Source organism: Pristiophorus japonicus, chromosome 16, assembly GCF_044704955.1.
Source record: "Pristiophorus japonicus isolate sPriJap1 chromosome 16, sPriJap1.hap1, whole genome shotgun sequence".
NCBI classification, from domain to species: domain Eukaryota; kingdom Metazoa; phylum Chordata; class Chondrichthyes; family Pristiophoridae; genus Pristiophorus; species Pristiophorus japonicus.
The window spans coordinates 14637118-14649545 of record NC_091992.1 but is presented as its reverse complement, the minus strand read 5'-3'; the positions used below and the strand labels follow the sequence as shown (position 1 = coordinate 14649545).

Genomic DNA, 12428 nt, shown 5'->3' with positions numbered 1-12428 from the left:
TGTTCTCCTTGGAACAGAGGAGGCTGAGGGGAGACCTCATTGAGATGTATAAAATTTTGAGGGGTCAATTACGAGGGGGCATAGGTTTAAGGTGGTTGGTGGCAGGTTTAGAGGGGATTTGAGGGGAAACTTCTTCACAAAGAGGGTTGTGGGGGTCTGGAACTCACTGCCTGGAAAGGTGGTAGAGGCAGAAACCCTCACCACATTTAAAAGCTGCTTGGATGGGCACTTGAAGTGCCGTAACCTGCAGGGTTATGGATCTGGAGCTAAAAGTGGGATTAGACTAAATAACCTCTTGTTGTCTGCCACAGCCAACATGGTAAGTACTTCAGGGGAATCTAATACGGCCAGAGTGGTCTCCTGGACTAGATTCGATTGCCTGGATGGGTCGGAGAGGAATTTTCCCAGATTTTTTTCCCCAATTGTCCTGGGTTTTTATCTGGTTTTTGCCTCCCAGGAGATCGCATGGCTCCGGGTGGGGTGGAGTGTAAAATGTTGCGATACATAGGATATCACAGTTGTGTGAGGCAGACTCGTTGGGCCGGATGCTCTTTACCTTTCCGTCATTGTTCATTGTTCATAGATTTATATGTAACCTTCACGGCTGCTGACCGAGTGCCGTGTCGTTCTTTGTCAGCCGGCACAGACACGATGGTCCGAAATGACCTCCTTTTCTATGTTTCTATGACTGCGCCACCTGAGGTGCAAACATTTTAGATGCAAAAGAAGCAGCGAAATAACCAGAAACTACTCAGTTTTGGAGCAGTTCACAAATTATTTATTTTTGGAAGGCTCAGAATAAGGTGGTTATGTTACTGGATGAGCAGCCTCGAGGTTGAGAGTTAAAATCCCATCATTGCAAATTGTGAAATTGAATTCAATAAATTTGGTAATTTGTGGACTGGCATCAGAAAAATGTCAGTGAAAGCTACTGCATTGTTGCTAAAATCTAACTGGCTTTCTAAATGTAATTCAGGAAGGGACCTGCCATCCCTGCCCAGGCAGGCCAACTTGTAACTTCAATCTCACGCCATATAGTTTGACTCTTAATGCCCTTATGACAACTCTGTGTATGTCTATGTGCACATATAAATTGTATGAACTCCTGGAACTCCCTCCCTAACAGCACTGTGGGAGTACCTTCACCCCACAGACTGCAGTGGTTCAAGGAGACTGCTCACCACCACCAACGGCCATTAGCGATGGGCAATAAATGCTGGTCTTGCCACTGATCCCCAATCCCATGACTGAAGAAAAAAATATTTAAAATATATTCTCACTGAACCATGAGCAAGGCCATGGGAGATTTACAAGCGTGTATGTGCACATATAGGCATCTAGTGAAATACACTCTCTTGCTCTCTCCTTCTCTCTCTCTCTCACACACACACACACACACACACACACACACACACAAAACATTGGCTGATTTATTTCTTCCCCATCTCCCTAACCTCGAGGTTCTAAGGCCAATTCTAGCACCCCATTGCAGTCCTAGCTGAGACCTGCTAACTCTGCACTGGCTGAGAATTGAACCTGGTTTGTACCAATCAGCTGCTCATTGTGTAAACTTAGTGAGCCACCAATACAAAGCAGTGTAACGTAAACATTTTGAACTGTTCTGATATGTTGGATGTCTGAAAGCTATGGAACAAGTGAGGGATGGAGCTCTCCCTGGCTCTGCTGCCTTCTCCTTGCCCGCACATTCCCACACCTGAAGCTCGCCCACGGCATAAAATGTGCAGCTCCTGTTTCTTTACTGAAATATATAATTCACGGTGCCACAGTGCTGGCTGTCCTGCAACTGAGCAATTCCCTGATGTGTACTCATCAGGAGACCTCAACAATTTGTCGAAAAGATTTTGATGCCTGTGTATGCATCCAAAGTGCACACCTGTGACAGCTTTGGGCTCCTAGTTTCTGATTTTGTGTAAATGTAGTAATAGTTTACTGCAACTTTTGGTTAAGAAATATATAAATGAACTCTGTTGCCACTTCCCAGATGGACAAATGAATAATCGCACTGCCAAATGTGACCAGTACTGGGAAATGCATGTGCGGGGATGGGGTTGGGATTAACTGCTGCCCCTGATGGTTAAATTTAGGGGTATGGTAGCAAGTGGTTATGTTACTGGACTGGCATTCCAGAGGCCAGGTCGAATGATCTGGAGACGTGAGTTCAAATCCCACCATGGCAGCTGGGGAATTTAAATATTTTTAATAAATAAATCTGGAATAAAAAGCTAGTATCAGTAATGGTGACCATGTAACTGCTGGACTGTCGTAAAAACCCATCTCGTTCACTAATGCCCTTTATGTCTGCCGTCTTAGGATAAGGGGTAAGCCATATAGGACCGAGATGAGGAGAAACTTTTTCACCCAGAGAGCGGTGAACCTGTGGAATTCTCTACCACAGAAAGTTGTGGAGTTCAGTTTGTTGGATATATTCAAGAGGGAGTTAGATGTGGCCCTTATGGCTAAGGGGATCAGGGGGTATGGAGAGAAGGCGGGAGTGGGGTACTGAAGTTGCATGATCATATTGAATGGTGGTGCAGGCCCGAAAGGCCGAATGGCCTGCTCCTGCACCTAGTTTCTATGTTTCTATGTCCTTACCCGGCCTGACCTATATGTGACTTCAGACCCACAACAATGTGGTAGACTCTTAGTAGCCCTCTGAAATGGCCGAGTAAGCCACTCAGTTAAGTGCAATTAGGGACGGACGATAAATACTGACCTTGCCAGCGACGCCCACATCCCATGAAATGAATTTTTAAAAAAAAATTCAGCTGTGGTTTTATAATGGACAGCGACATCCCTGGATCAGAGAATGTCGAATCGGCCGATCTACGGAGGCTGCAATTTTTCTTTATTATTGTACAGATCTTTCTTTTTGTTTCCTGTGTCAACTGAGTACAGGCGGTCATCTGGCATTTCAGACACAAGACCACCCACTGGGTGCGAGCCAAGTCCGCCTCTGCAGCCTCACATCCTCCAGAAACTCCTCCACCTCGGTCACATCGCTGTGCCTGCTGCAGTTCTTCTTCCTGTTCTTGTTGAGCCACCTGCGCAGCAGTTTGCGACAGAGAGAGTAAAAGTCAGCCAGGATTACTGCTCTTGTTTGCCGTGTGTTTGGTGACTCCTGCTGTGATTGTGTGGAGGCCAGGTGAATGTCAGTCATGGTTGTTGTAATGTATTTGCTTAAGAATTCATAGCAGCACATTGCTATTAAGAATTAGCTGGTTTATTAGAAAAGGTTTTACAATCACACTGCACGTTACCAGTTCATCCACCAGGCTCACAACCACCTGCCTCATCATGGATCCCCCGAACCCAACTGGCTGGGGTTTTATTGAGTCTTGTGAACATCACGTGACTGGCTAAGCCACTCATAATTCAACAGCTCTACAACTCTTTTGAGCATACTCACAAGTGCGTGCATTACACATGTGATTCCCTTTGTGGCCACTGTGTTGAGGTACTGGAGGGCAGTAGTAGGTTTACCAACTCTGGTTGGACATCTTCCTGGAGGTTTCGTCACAGGATCTCTCCCTTCCAATTGCCACACGCCCACCATTGGTCGCTCAACACGTCCATCCTCATGGTACACAGCCTTCCCACACCAATTACATAAGAACATAAGAAATAGGAGTCCTGGAGTAGGCCATTTGGCCCCCTTGAGCCTGCTCCGCCATTCAATAAGATCATGGCTGATCTGATCCTTTTATGGCCCTGACCGTGATCGGGGCCCAGAAGAGGCTAGGGCCCAGGGGTAGCACGGCCCAGCCCACACTGCGATATGTGCGCGCACTAGGCCCGAGCAGCAGAGCAGGTCTCCAGTCGTCCTGGTTAACCCTTGCCATTGGACCAAGACCTGGCTCTGTCAAACCCGTGTAGTGGCTGGAGTGCAACGGCCACCACACGTTAAAAAAAATCCACGCACAGGCAACTTCCACCCTTCAACATGTAGTTTATGACCTGGAATATCAGGTCCTCATTGAAACACCTGTGAACTCATCCTTTTTTGACGTGGACGCAAGTCATCCTCGATACAAGGGACCGCCAATGATGATGGGCTGATCTGATCTTGGTCTCAACTCCATTCTCCAATTGGAAAACGGACACACTCTTCGTTACCCGATTGGGTGAATCTTGACTGTCGGTCAAACAAACTATTATCCCATCTCCAATATTTTGATAACTAATAAATTAAAGTGAATGAAAAGAAAAGCCACACCATTTTCTTAAATCCCCAATGATTTTTCTCTTGGGTTTCTCACAGCAGTGTCCTGGAGATATATCTTTAATTGTTGGACCATCCTGGAGAGTTGGTACCTGTGAAAGCATAAACTCCGTAGCTTCAGGGGGAAAAAATGATCCCCTTCCTACCAGAAAAAATTATTGAAAAATAGTCAAAACACTAAAAGGGAAGGAGAAGGTGTTGCTTTTAAAAAAAAAAAAATTACAGTTGGCAAACCCACTCAGCTTGCAGGCTGCACATATGTTTTTATTTTCTGCTTCGAGTATGTGCCAGAGCAGTGGAAGATGTTTGAATAATGTGCTCGTAGTGGTTGGGAGAATGTGGAGTCATTGTGTGCTGGCACTGGACCAAGTGGCTTCCTGTAAGAGGAGGTTGAACTGCTGACACGTGTGGTGTGTACTCTACCAGACCGAGGGAGGGAGGGGAGGGACTCCGATAATTACTGTATTTGTCAAACTGAAAGTACAAGGGATTCCTGCTGTCACGTGAGCCAGGGCGAGGAGTTGAAGCTACTTAAAAAGGAAATGCAGTCTTTAGAAAGGCCTACTGTTTTTCTGTGATTTTCTTTGACTGCTAGATTTTTTTTTTGCCTTTCCAAACAGATAAAGTCTACAACAACAACTTGTATTTCTAATCGCACCTTTAACGTAATGAAACATCCCAAGGTGCTTCACAGGAGTGTTATAAAACAAAATTTGACACCAAGCCACATAAGGAGAAATTGGGGCAGGTGACCAAAAGATAGAGATTTTATGGAGCATCTTAAAGGAGGAAAGAGAGGTGGCGAGGTTTATGGAGGGCAGAAGGGCCGAATGGCCTACTCCTGCACCTATTTTCTATGTTTCTATTCCAGAATTTAGGGACTAGGCACGACCAGCAATGGTGGGGTGATTATAATCAGGGATGCTCAAGAGGCCAGAATTAGAGGAGCGCAGATATCTTGATGGGGCGGCGGGGGGGTTTGTGGGGCTGGAGGAAATTCAAGAGATGGGGAGAAGGGTGGCCATGGAGGCATTTGAAAACAAGGAGCCTATCCTATAGTATCACCCCATTTTCTTCCCTCTTCCTCTCCCAGTCCTCTTGTACGTTGCATACGGTGAATTTGATGATATTTGGTTCTACCACCACCGGCAACTGTGTGGTGCGTCACTCAAGTAGCTGTAACGCAAGGTCTGGGTAGTGAGTATCAATGAGCTGGCCACGATCCCACGCTCGCCTGATGCCAACACATAGATTTTACATCAGCTAACTGCTGCCTGGTGCCCCCTTCTCTATCTTGGAAGCCAAGTGCAAAATCCCAGCCAGTATTGGGTGTGATCCACTCACTCAGAACTTGACTCACTGGTCTGAATGGCTTGGCATGATGACCACATAACGCCCTATGTGCCAGCAAGTGCCCTTTGCTCTTCCAACTAGGGCTGCCTTTGGATCCCCTTCTCCTCTTCCTTAAGTCACTCCAGCCTCTTCTCGTTGGCTCACATGCCAGCGGGAATCCCTTGTATTTCAGTTTTCTATTCAAGAGATTGTGTTTTAAATTGATAGAAATAAACCAAGTTACACAGCCCAAACAGAATTGTTATCACGTCCAAATCTTAAGTCAGTACAGGTAGTTTTGGGGTTTTACCCTTATCAAAGGTAACTCTAGAAATCTAGGTGATTGAGACATAGCTTTAATAAGCATCTGATTTCCAACATCTGCAGTATTTATTTTTTTATCTAATCATCTGTTCAGTCTTAAGTATCTTTTATTGAGCTTCCCGAAATTGTGCAGTGAATAGATAATGGCACAGCGCAGTGGGGTATTGAACAAGGCTGTGTTAAGCCACTATCAGCTGGGCTAGGTAGTGGAAACTCTGCCAGGGTTCCTGCTTTTGATTGCTATCTGTTACCACCGGCTTTGGACCTCTGTTGAGAGCAGGATGAAGCAGACTTGGTACCGATGACCCTGTGGATGAAGGGCATATGTGTGAGGAATGGTCAGTTAGGTCAAATACTTGAGACATGTCGATGCATGTGGAAGTATCTCCCTTCAGGAGAGGAGGAATAAGAAAGAACTTGCATATACACAAGACCTTTCATGTCCTCAGGACGCTCCAAAGCACTTTACAGCCAATACATTACTTTTGAATTATGGTCACTATTTGGTAGGTGAACATGGTGGCACAGTAAGCTCCAACAAAGAGCAACCAGTTAATTTGTTTTTGATTACGTTGTTTGAGGAGTAATTGTTGGCCAGGGCACCAGGAGAGCTCCCCTATTCTCTATTCTTTGAATAGTACTACGGGATCTTTGATATCTGAGCAGGCAGACGGTGCCTCAGCTTCACATATCATCCAAAAGACCATACCTCCGGCAATGCTGCACTCCTCTCAGTATGTCACTGAAGCGTCAGCCTAGGTTACGCGTGCAAATTCTGGAGAAGGGCTTGAATCCATGATCTTCTGACTCTGAGGCAAGATTGCTACCACTCAGCCAAGACTGACAAAGGTATACGCTTTGAAGATCACGTCCGGTGCTCAAACAAGTGGCTTTGACACCCTCGTAAGGACCAAACCGTTCAAAGAAAAAGTTCAAGAGGATTCCAAGCCTCAGAAGACTAAGAAGCCGAAATTGGCCACTGCCGGAAACGCGGTGCACCTACCCTGTTTCAGCTCTTTTTACCGGCGTGGCCTCTTGAGTGAAATTCCGCTCTTTGGCTTTTTTTTCCCCAGTGGCCCGGAAGTCGGTCGTAATGGGGGCGGAAGTGTGGCGGACAGCGGAGGTTCGCACGCTAGAGGGGCGGAAGTGTGGCGGACAGCGGAGGTTCGCACGCTAGAGGGGCGGAAGTTGGTGCGGGCGGACTGTCCTCCGCTGTCAGTCATCAGCGTAGCGCTGATAATATCATCATCACTGGCTCGTCACCATGTCTCTCCCCTTCACTTTTAATGGGAGAGCCACTGCCATTATTTAAGTTAGGTCCACTGGGCCACAGGAAGGGTTTCGGCCGGGCCAGCGACCTGGCACCCAAAAACTGCCAGGCTGCCAGTTGGAAGCCCAGCCGAACCTGGGGGCATAATTGTCGGCCCGACATGATAGTCGGCCGCCAAAGAAAGTTAGATGGCGGCCACGGCAGGAGATCCTGCCCTTTAATGGCAGCCGCACCGCCATTTTGAACACACTCTCTAAGTACAGTGCACCGGCAGAAAAAGCTGTTGGTGGCACTGAGCAGCAGGAGCAAGATTTTCTCGGCGTAATTTTGCGATCGGGGGGGAACATCGGCGGTGTGTGCTCTGATGATGCACTTAGGATGAATCGGTAGTGGGGGGAGCAGGTCACCGCCGAGATACCGCAGGAGCGGAATTTTCAAAATGGCAGCCATTCCACGAAAAATCGCCGACCATTCCACTCCGCAGCATGGCCACCGATTTCTGGCGGTAACGCGCCTTAATGGAAGGGGCAATTTCAGCCCCTAAGTTGTAAAAAGTGTCGAAACAACAGAACATGTTGGAGAAGAGACTGAGGGGGTGACAATACAGGTCTTCAAAATAATGAAGAATATTTGAGGTGAGAGTAAATGGAGTGTTTATTTTAGACAATGCGCATGGGACAAAATGACACCAAATTCACGAGCCTTGAGCAAGGCTAAAGTTTGGATCTCCCCCCACCCCCCATTGCAAGTTAATGGAGATGTGGAATCTTTGGAATTCTCTACCCCAGAGGGCTGTGTCAGCTCAGTCATTGAGTATATTCAAGACAGAGATCGATAGATTTTTGGATATTAAGGGGATCAAGGGATATAGGGATCGTGCAGGAAAATGTTTGAGGCCAATGATTAGCCACGATCTTATTGAATGGCGGAGCAGGCTCAAGGGGCTGAGTGGCCTACTCCTGCTTCTATTTCTCATGTTCTTGTACGTCCCAAAATAGGATAGTTTATACTAGCTCAAGCAACACCTATTAAAAAGGAGAATTGATATCTGTTGAGAGTGGATTGAAGGTTCCTGAAATATTTGACTACATTGATATTTTGTTTCAGGAAAAGTCAGGCAAGGAAATTTGTTTTCCTTTAAAGTAGAATATCAACATTTGATAGGGGAAGTCCATGATGGAATGATCAGACGTGGTCTCTGGATGGACAGGACTTGAGGGGCTGAATGGATTTTCTTATATTCTTGAAACCTGAATGAGGGATAAATAGTGGCGAGTACGGTCTTTAAGAACTTGTAACTGGATAAATAGTTCCATCGTTCTTCTGAAATTATCCCATTTACGCTGATCACAATTGGTGATAGAGTGGGGAGAACTCCCAAGTTTTATAAGTTTATATTTGTGCAGTTCCAACAGGCTCTGAACTTCAGTTAATTATGTCAGGGAGATGGATGAGGGATGTATCAACCAGCTAGGATCTCACAGGAAGACACACTGTAATAATGTTGCTTGAAACCCTGTCAGACTTTGGACATGTCGGAGTTAGTTTCAATTGTCGTTGATGTTGTTAATGTGCACGATGAAGAAAGCCAGCGAATAGAGAATAAAGACACTTGGTGCGATTACAAGACAGTATCATAATGCAAAGCGTTTTGATGAGGCCAAGAATTGGGAGATGAAAGCTTCGGCAGTTAGCAAGCTCATATTAACCCAGCCCCCGCTTTCCGAAGATTAGATCACAGCTTTGAAATTGCCCTGTGTAGTATCTTGTTTTTGAGTTGTATACTGTTTTAATTTGACGGAGGATTTTATTTGGTTTTAATGCCTACAGCAGCTGCTGCTGCATCCAGTGCTTTTGATGTGTGCTGACACCCACTCGGGATTGTGGCATCACTGCAGCAAGTGTATTTATAAATGATATGAAGCTGATCCTTGGGAAAGTTTTTGAGTCAAGTTTGTATTCTGAATTCTTATTGTCGAAATGTTGAATTTGAGGAAATGAGCATCAGCTTGACTGTGATGTCTGTAATAAGTAAACATTAGAATCATACAACACAGAAGGAAGCCATTCGGCCCATCGTGTCTGTGCTGGCTCTTTGAAAGAGCTATCCAATTAGTCCCACTCCCCGTTCTTTACCCAAAGCCCTGCAAATCTTTCCATTTCAAGTATTTATCCAATTCCCTTGTGAAAGTTATTATTGAATCTGCATCCATCACCCTTTTCAGGCAATGCATTCCAATCATAACCACTTGCTACATAAAAAATGTTTTCCTCATTTTGGTTCTTTTACCAATTACCTTAAATCTGTGTCCTCTGGTTACCAACCCTTCTGCCACTGGAAACACTTTCAAATATGCCAAGTGGACCCGAGCCTGTGTATTCTTTTGAATACAGTTTTTACATTTGTAGTTGAAAATCGCAAACTATTTGCTCTCTTTTCCCCCTCCCACTGTCCAATTTTCTCCCCATCTTTCCTGAACGTACTGATTCACATGGTGTTTGGTACCGTCACCTCAGATGTAACCCTAGACAGTGAGCTTCAATAGGCTGTTTGACTATGGGGGTTATTGAAGGGCCTGATCCTGCCTGTTGTGTCCATAATAAAGTAATGTAACTGAGTACTGTAGAAGTGAGTAAGTGTGACCTTAGTTCCTTTATTCTAACTCCAGAGTGCCGGTACAGCATGGGTGGCCTGCTTATATACAGTGCTCCCAAGGGATGCTGGTATCCCTTGGGACTCCAACAGGTAGGCCCTCTGGTGGCGGTATAATACTGGTTACATAGGGTTGCATACATAACACTGCTCTTGCCTGACATCGACGCGCATACATCAGGGTTGCATCAGAATTGGGAATCCTAGTGTGTACATGTTTTAGTCTGCAAAAGAAAAAAAAAATCACAGCTCTATATGAGTGAAAGTTCTGCCACATTTTGGGGTTTTTATGCTACATATTTTCACCGGTTCAGCATTTCCAGTCACCCGATAAGTGGACCTCGCGTCCCTTACGACTGAGTGCAACTTTTTCTCTTGTCGGAGAGCGCCAAACAAGATTGCAGCCAATCAAAGAGTATTTATCCTTGTCAAAGGTCTCGGGCACAGTTGCTAGTCAAATCCATTAACTCAGGGTGGGGCCTGATTCTTAGTTCTATGCCACAGTGTCATGGGATTTAAGACAGAGATAGACAGCTTCTTAACCGATAAGGGATTAAAGGGTTATGGGGAGCGGGCAGGGAAGTGGACCTGAGTCAATGATCGGATCAGCCATGATCGTATTAAATGGTGGAGCAGGCTCGAGGGGCCGTATGGCCTACTCCTGCTCCTATTTCTTATGTTCTTATGGGATCACCTGTGCAGCTATACTGAAACAGAAGGCAAAGCCAGGATGGCTTGGCCATTTTTAAAAGCTGCTTAGTCAGATAAAGTACAATACACATCCATTCTTGTTAAGTGAACAAACACTCTTTAATCCATTTATTAGCCATCTCAATCCTGCTCTCTGCTACCCATCCGGCCTTTTTCTCACCCTGCCTTTTAAAAGTCTACTGTGAAGCACCTTGGGATGTTCACTATCTTAAAGGTGCTATATAAATGCAATTTATTGTTTTAGGCCTACAAGAACATTTAGGAGTTATCAGAATGATCCCCGGACTTCAAGGATTAAGTTACAATGCGAGATTACACAAATTAGGGTTGTATTCCTTAGAAGTTAGAAGGTTATGGGGTGATCTGATCGAAGTTTTCTCGATATTAAGGGGAACAGATAAGGTAGATAGAGAGAAACAATTTCCGCTGGTTGGGGAGTCTAGGACTAGGGGGCAAAGTCTAAAAATTAGAGCCAGACCTTTCAGGAGTGAAATTAGGAAACACGTCTACACACAAAGCGTGGTAGAAGTTTGGAACTCTTTTCCGCAAATGGCAATTGATGCTAGATCAATTGTTAATTTTAAATCTGAGATTGATAGCTTTTTGTTAATCGAAGGTATTAAGGGATATGGGGCAAAGGCAGGTATATGGGCCCCAAGTTTCCACATGATTTGCTCCTGATCTTTAGGAGCAACTGGTGTAGAACGGAGTATCTTAGAAATTGGAATTCTCCACATTTAGTTTTCTGCAGTTCTAGTCAGGTAGAGCAGTTTCACTTTGGAACTGAATTTTTTTTTCAAAAGGGGGTGTGTCCGGTCACTGACGCCTGATTTGAAAGTTTCCACAGTGAAAACGTACTCCAAACTAACTTAGAATGGAGCAAGTGAAGATTTTTGTACGCTTGAAAAAACCTTGTCTACACTTTAAAAAATCAGGCGCAAGTTACAAAGTAGGCGTCGGGAACGAGGTGGGGGGGGGGGGGAGGGAAGTAATTAAATTCTACAATCAATCCTTAGTTATACTTATACAAATATTATACAAATAAATCCAACCTGAATTAAAAATTTATAAGCAAAGAAAAGATTAAATAAACCATGTTCCTACCTGTGTGAAAGTGCTTCAGGCAGGCCTTTCAGGCAGCGGTGTGGCGTCGGTCTCGGGGGCAGGCAGCAAGCAGCCTTGGTGCTGAGCTTCAGTGCCTGAGGCAGCGGTGTGGCGTCGGTCTCGGGGGCAGGCAGCAAGCAGCGCTTGAGGCAGCGGTGTGGCGTCGGTCTCGGGGGCAGGCAGCAAGCAGCGCTTGAGGCAGCGGTGTGGCGTCGGTCTCGGGGGCAGGCAGCAAGCAGCGCTTGAGGCAGCGGTGTGGCGTCGGTCTCGACGGCAGGGGCAGGCAGCAAGCAGCCTTGGTGCTTGAGGCAGGCCTTCATTCCCCGCGGAGATGCAGCACCCGGACGGACTTGAGGCCATTCGGCCATGGGATTGCAGCGGCGTCAGTGCCAATGTTTACTTGGCACGTGCGCGAACGCTCCAACGCGCACGCGCAGGGTTGCCGGCACCTAGAAGCCTCATTTAAATTGTACCCGCCCCCTCCTACTTACAAAATCGGCGCGAGTGGTAGGCTCCGCCCCCTGTGCGCCGCGCCAAGCAGACATCGAGCTCCTTGAATACCGCGTTTTTTTTCAGGCGCCGTTTTCGGCGCAAAAAACAGGCGCCCAGCTCTGAGGGGTGCCTTTTTCGCCGCGTGTGGAAACTTGGGGCCATGGAGTTAGGTTGCAAATCAGCCATGATCTCATTGAATGGCGAAGCATGCTTGAGGGGCTGAATAGCCTCCTGTTTCTATGTTCTTGTGTTCAATGTGTTGTCTAATAACTACTTCCATTGTATACTCATCATGTATTACA

General features: G+C 46.0%; 1 protein-coding gene across 1 annotated transcript in view; it reads left to right on the top strand.

Moving 5' to 3' along the window:
* Nucleotides 1-12428, top strand: part of mnta (MAX network transcriptional repressor a) — a 152250-nt gene that overhangs the window by 114683 nt on the left and 25139 nt on the right. The window lies entirely within an intron of this gene.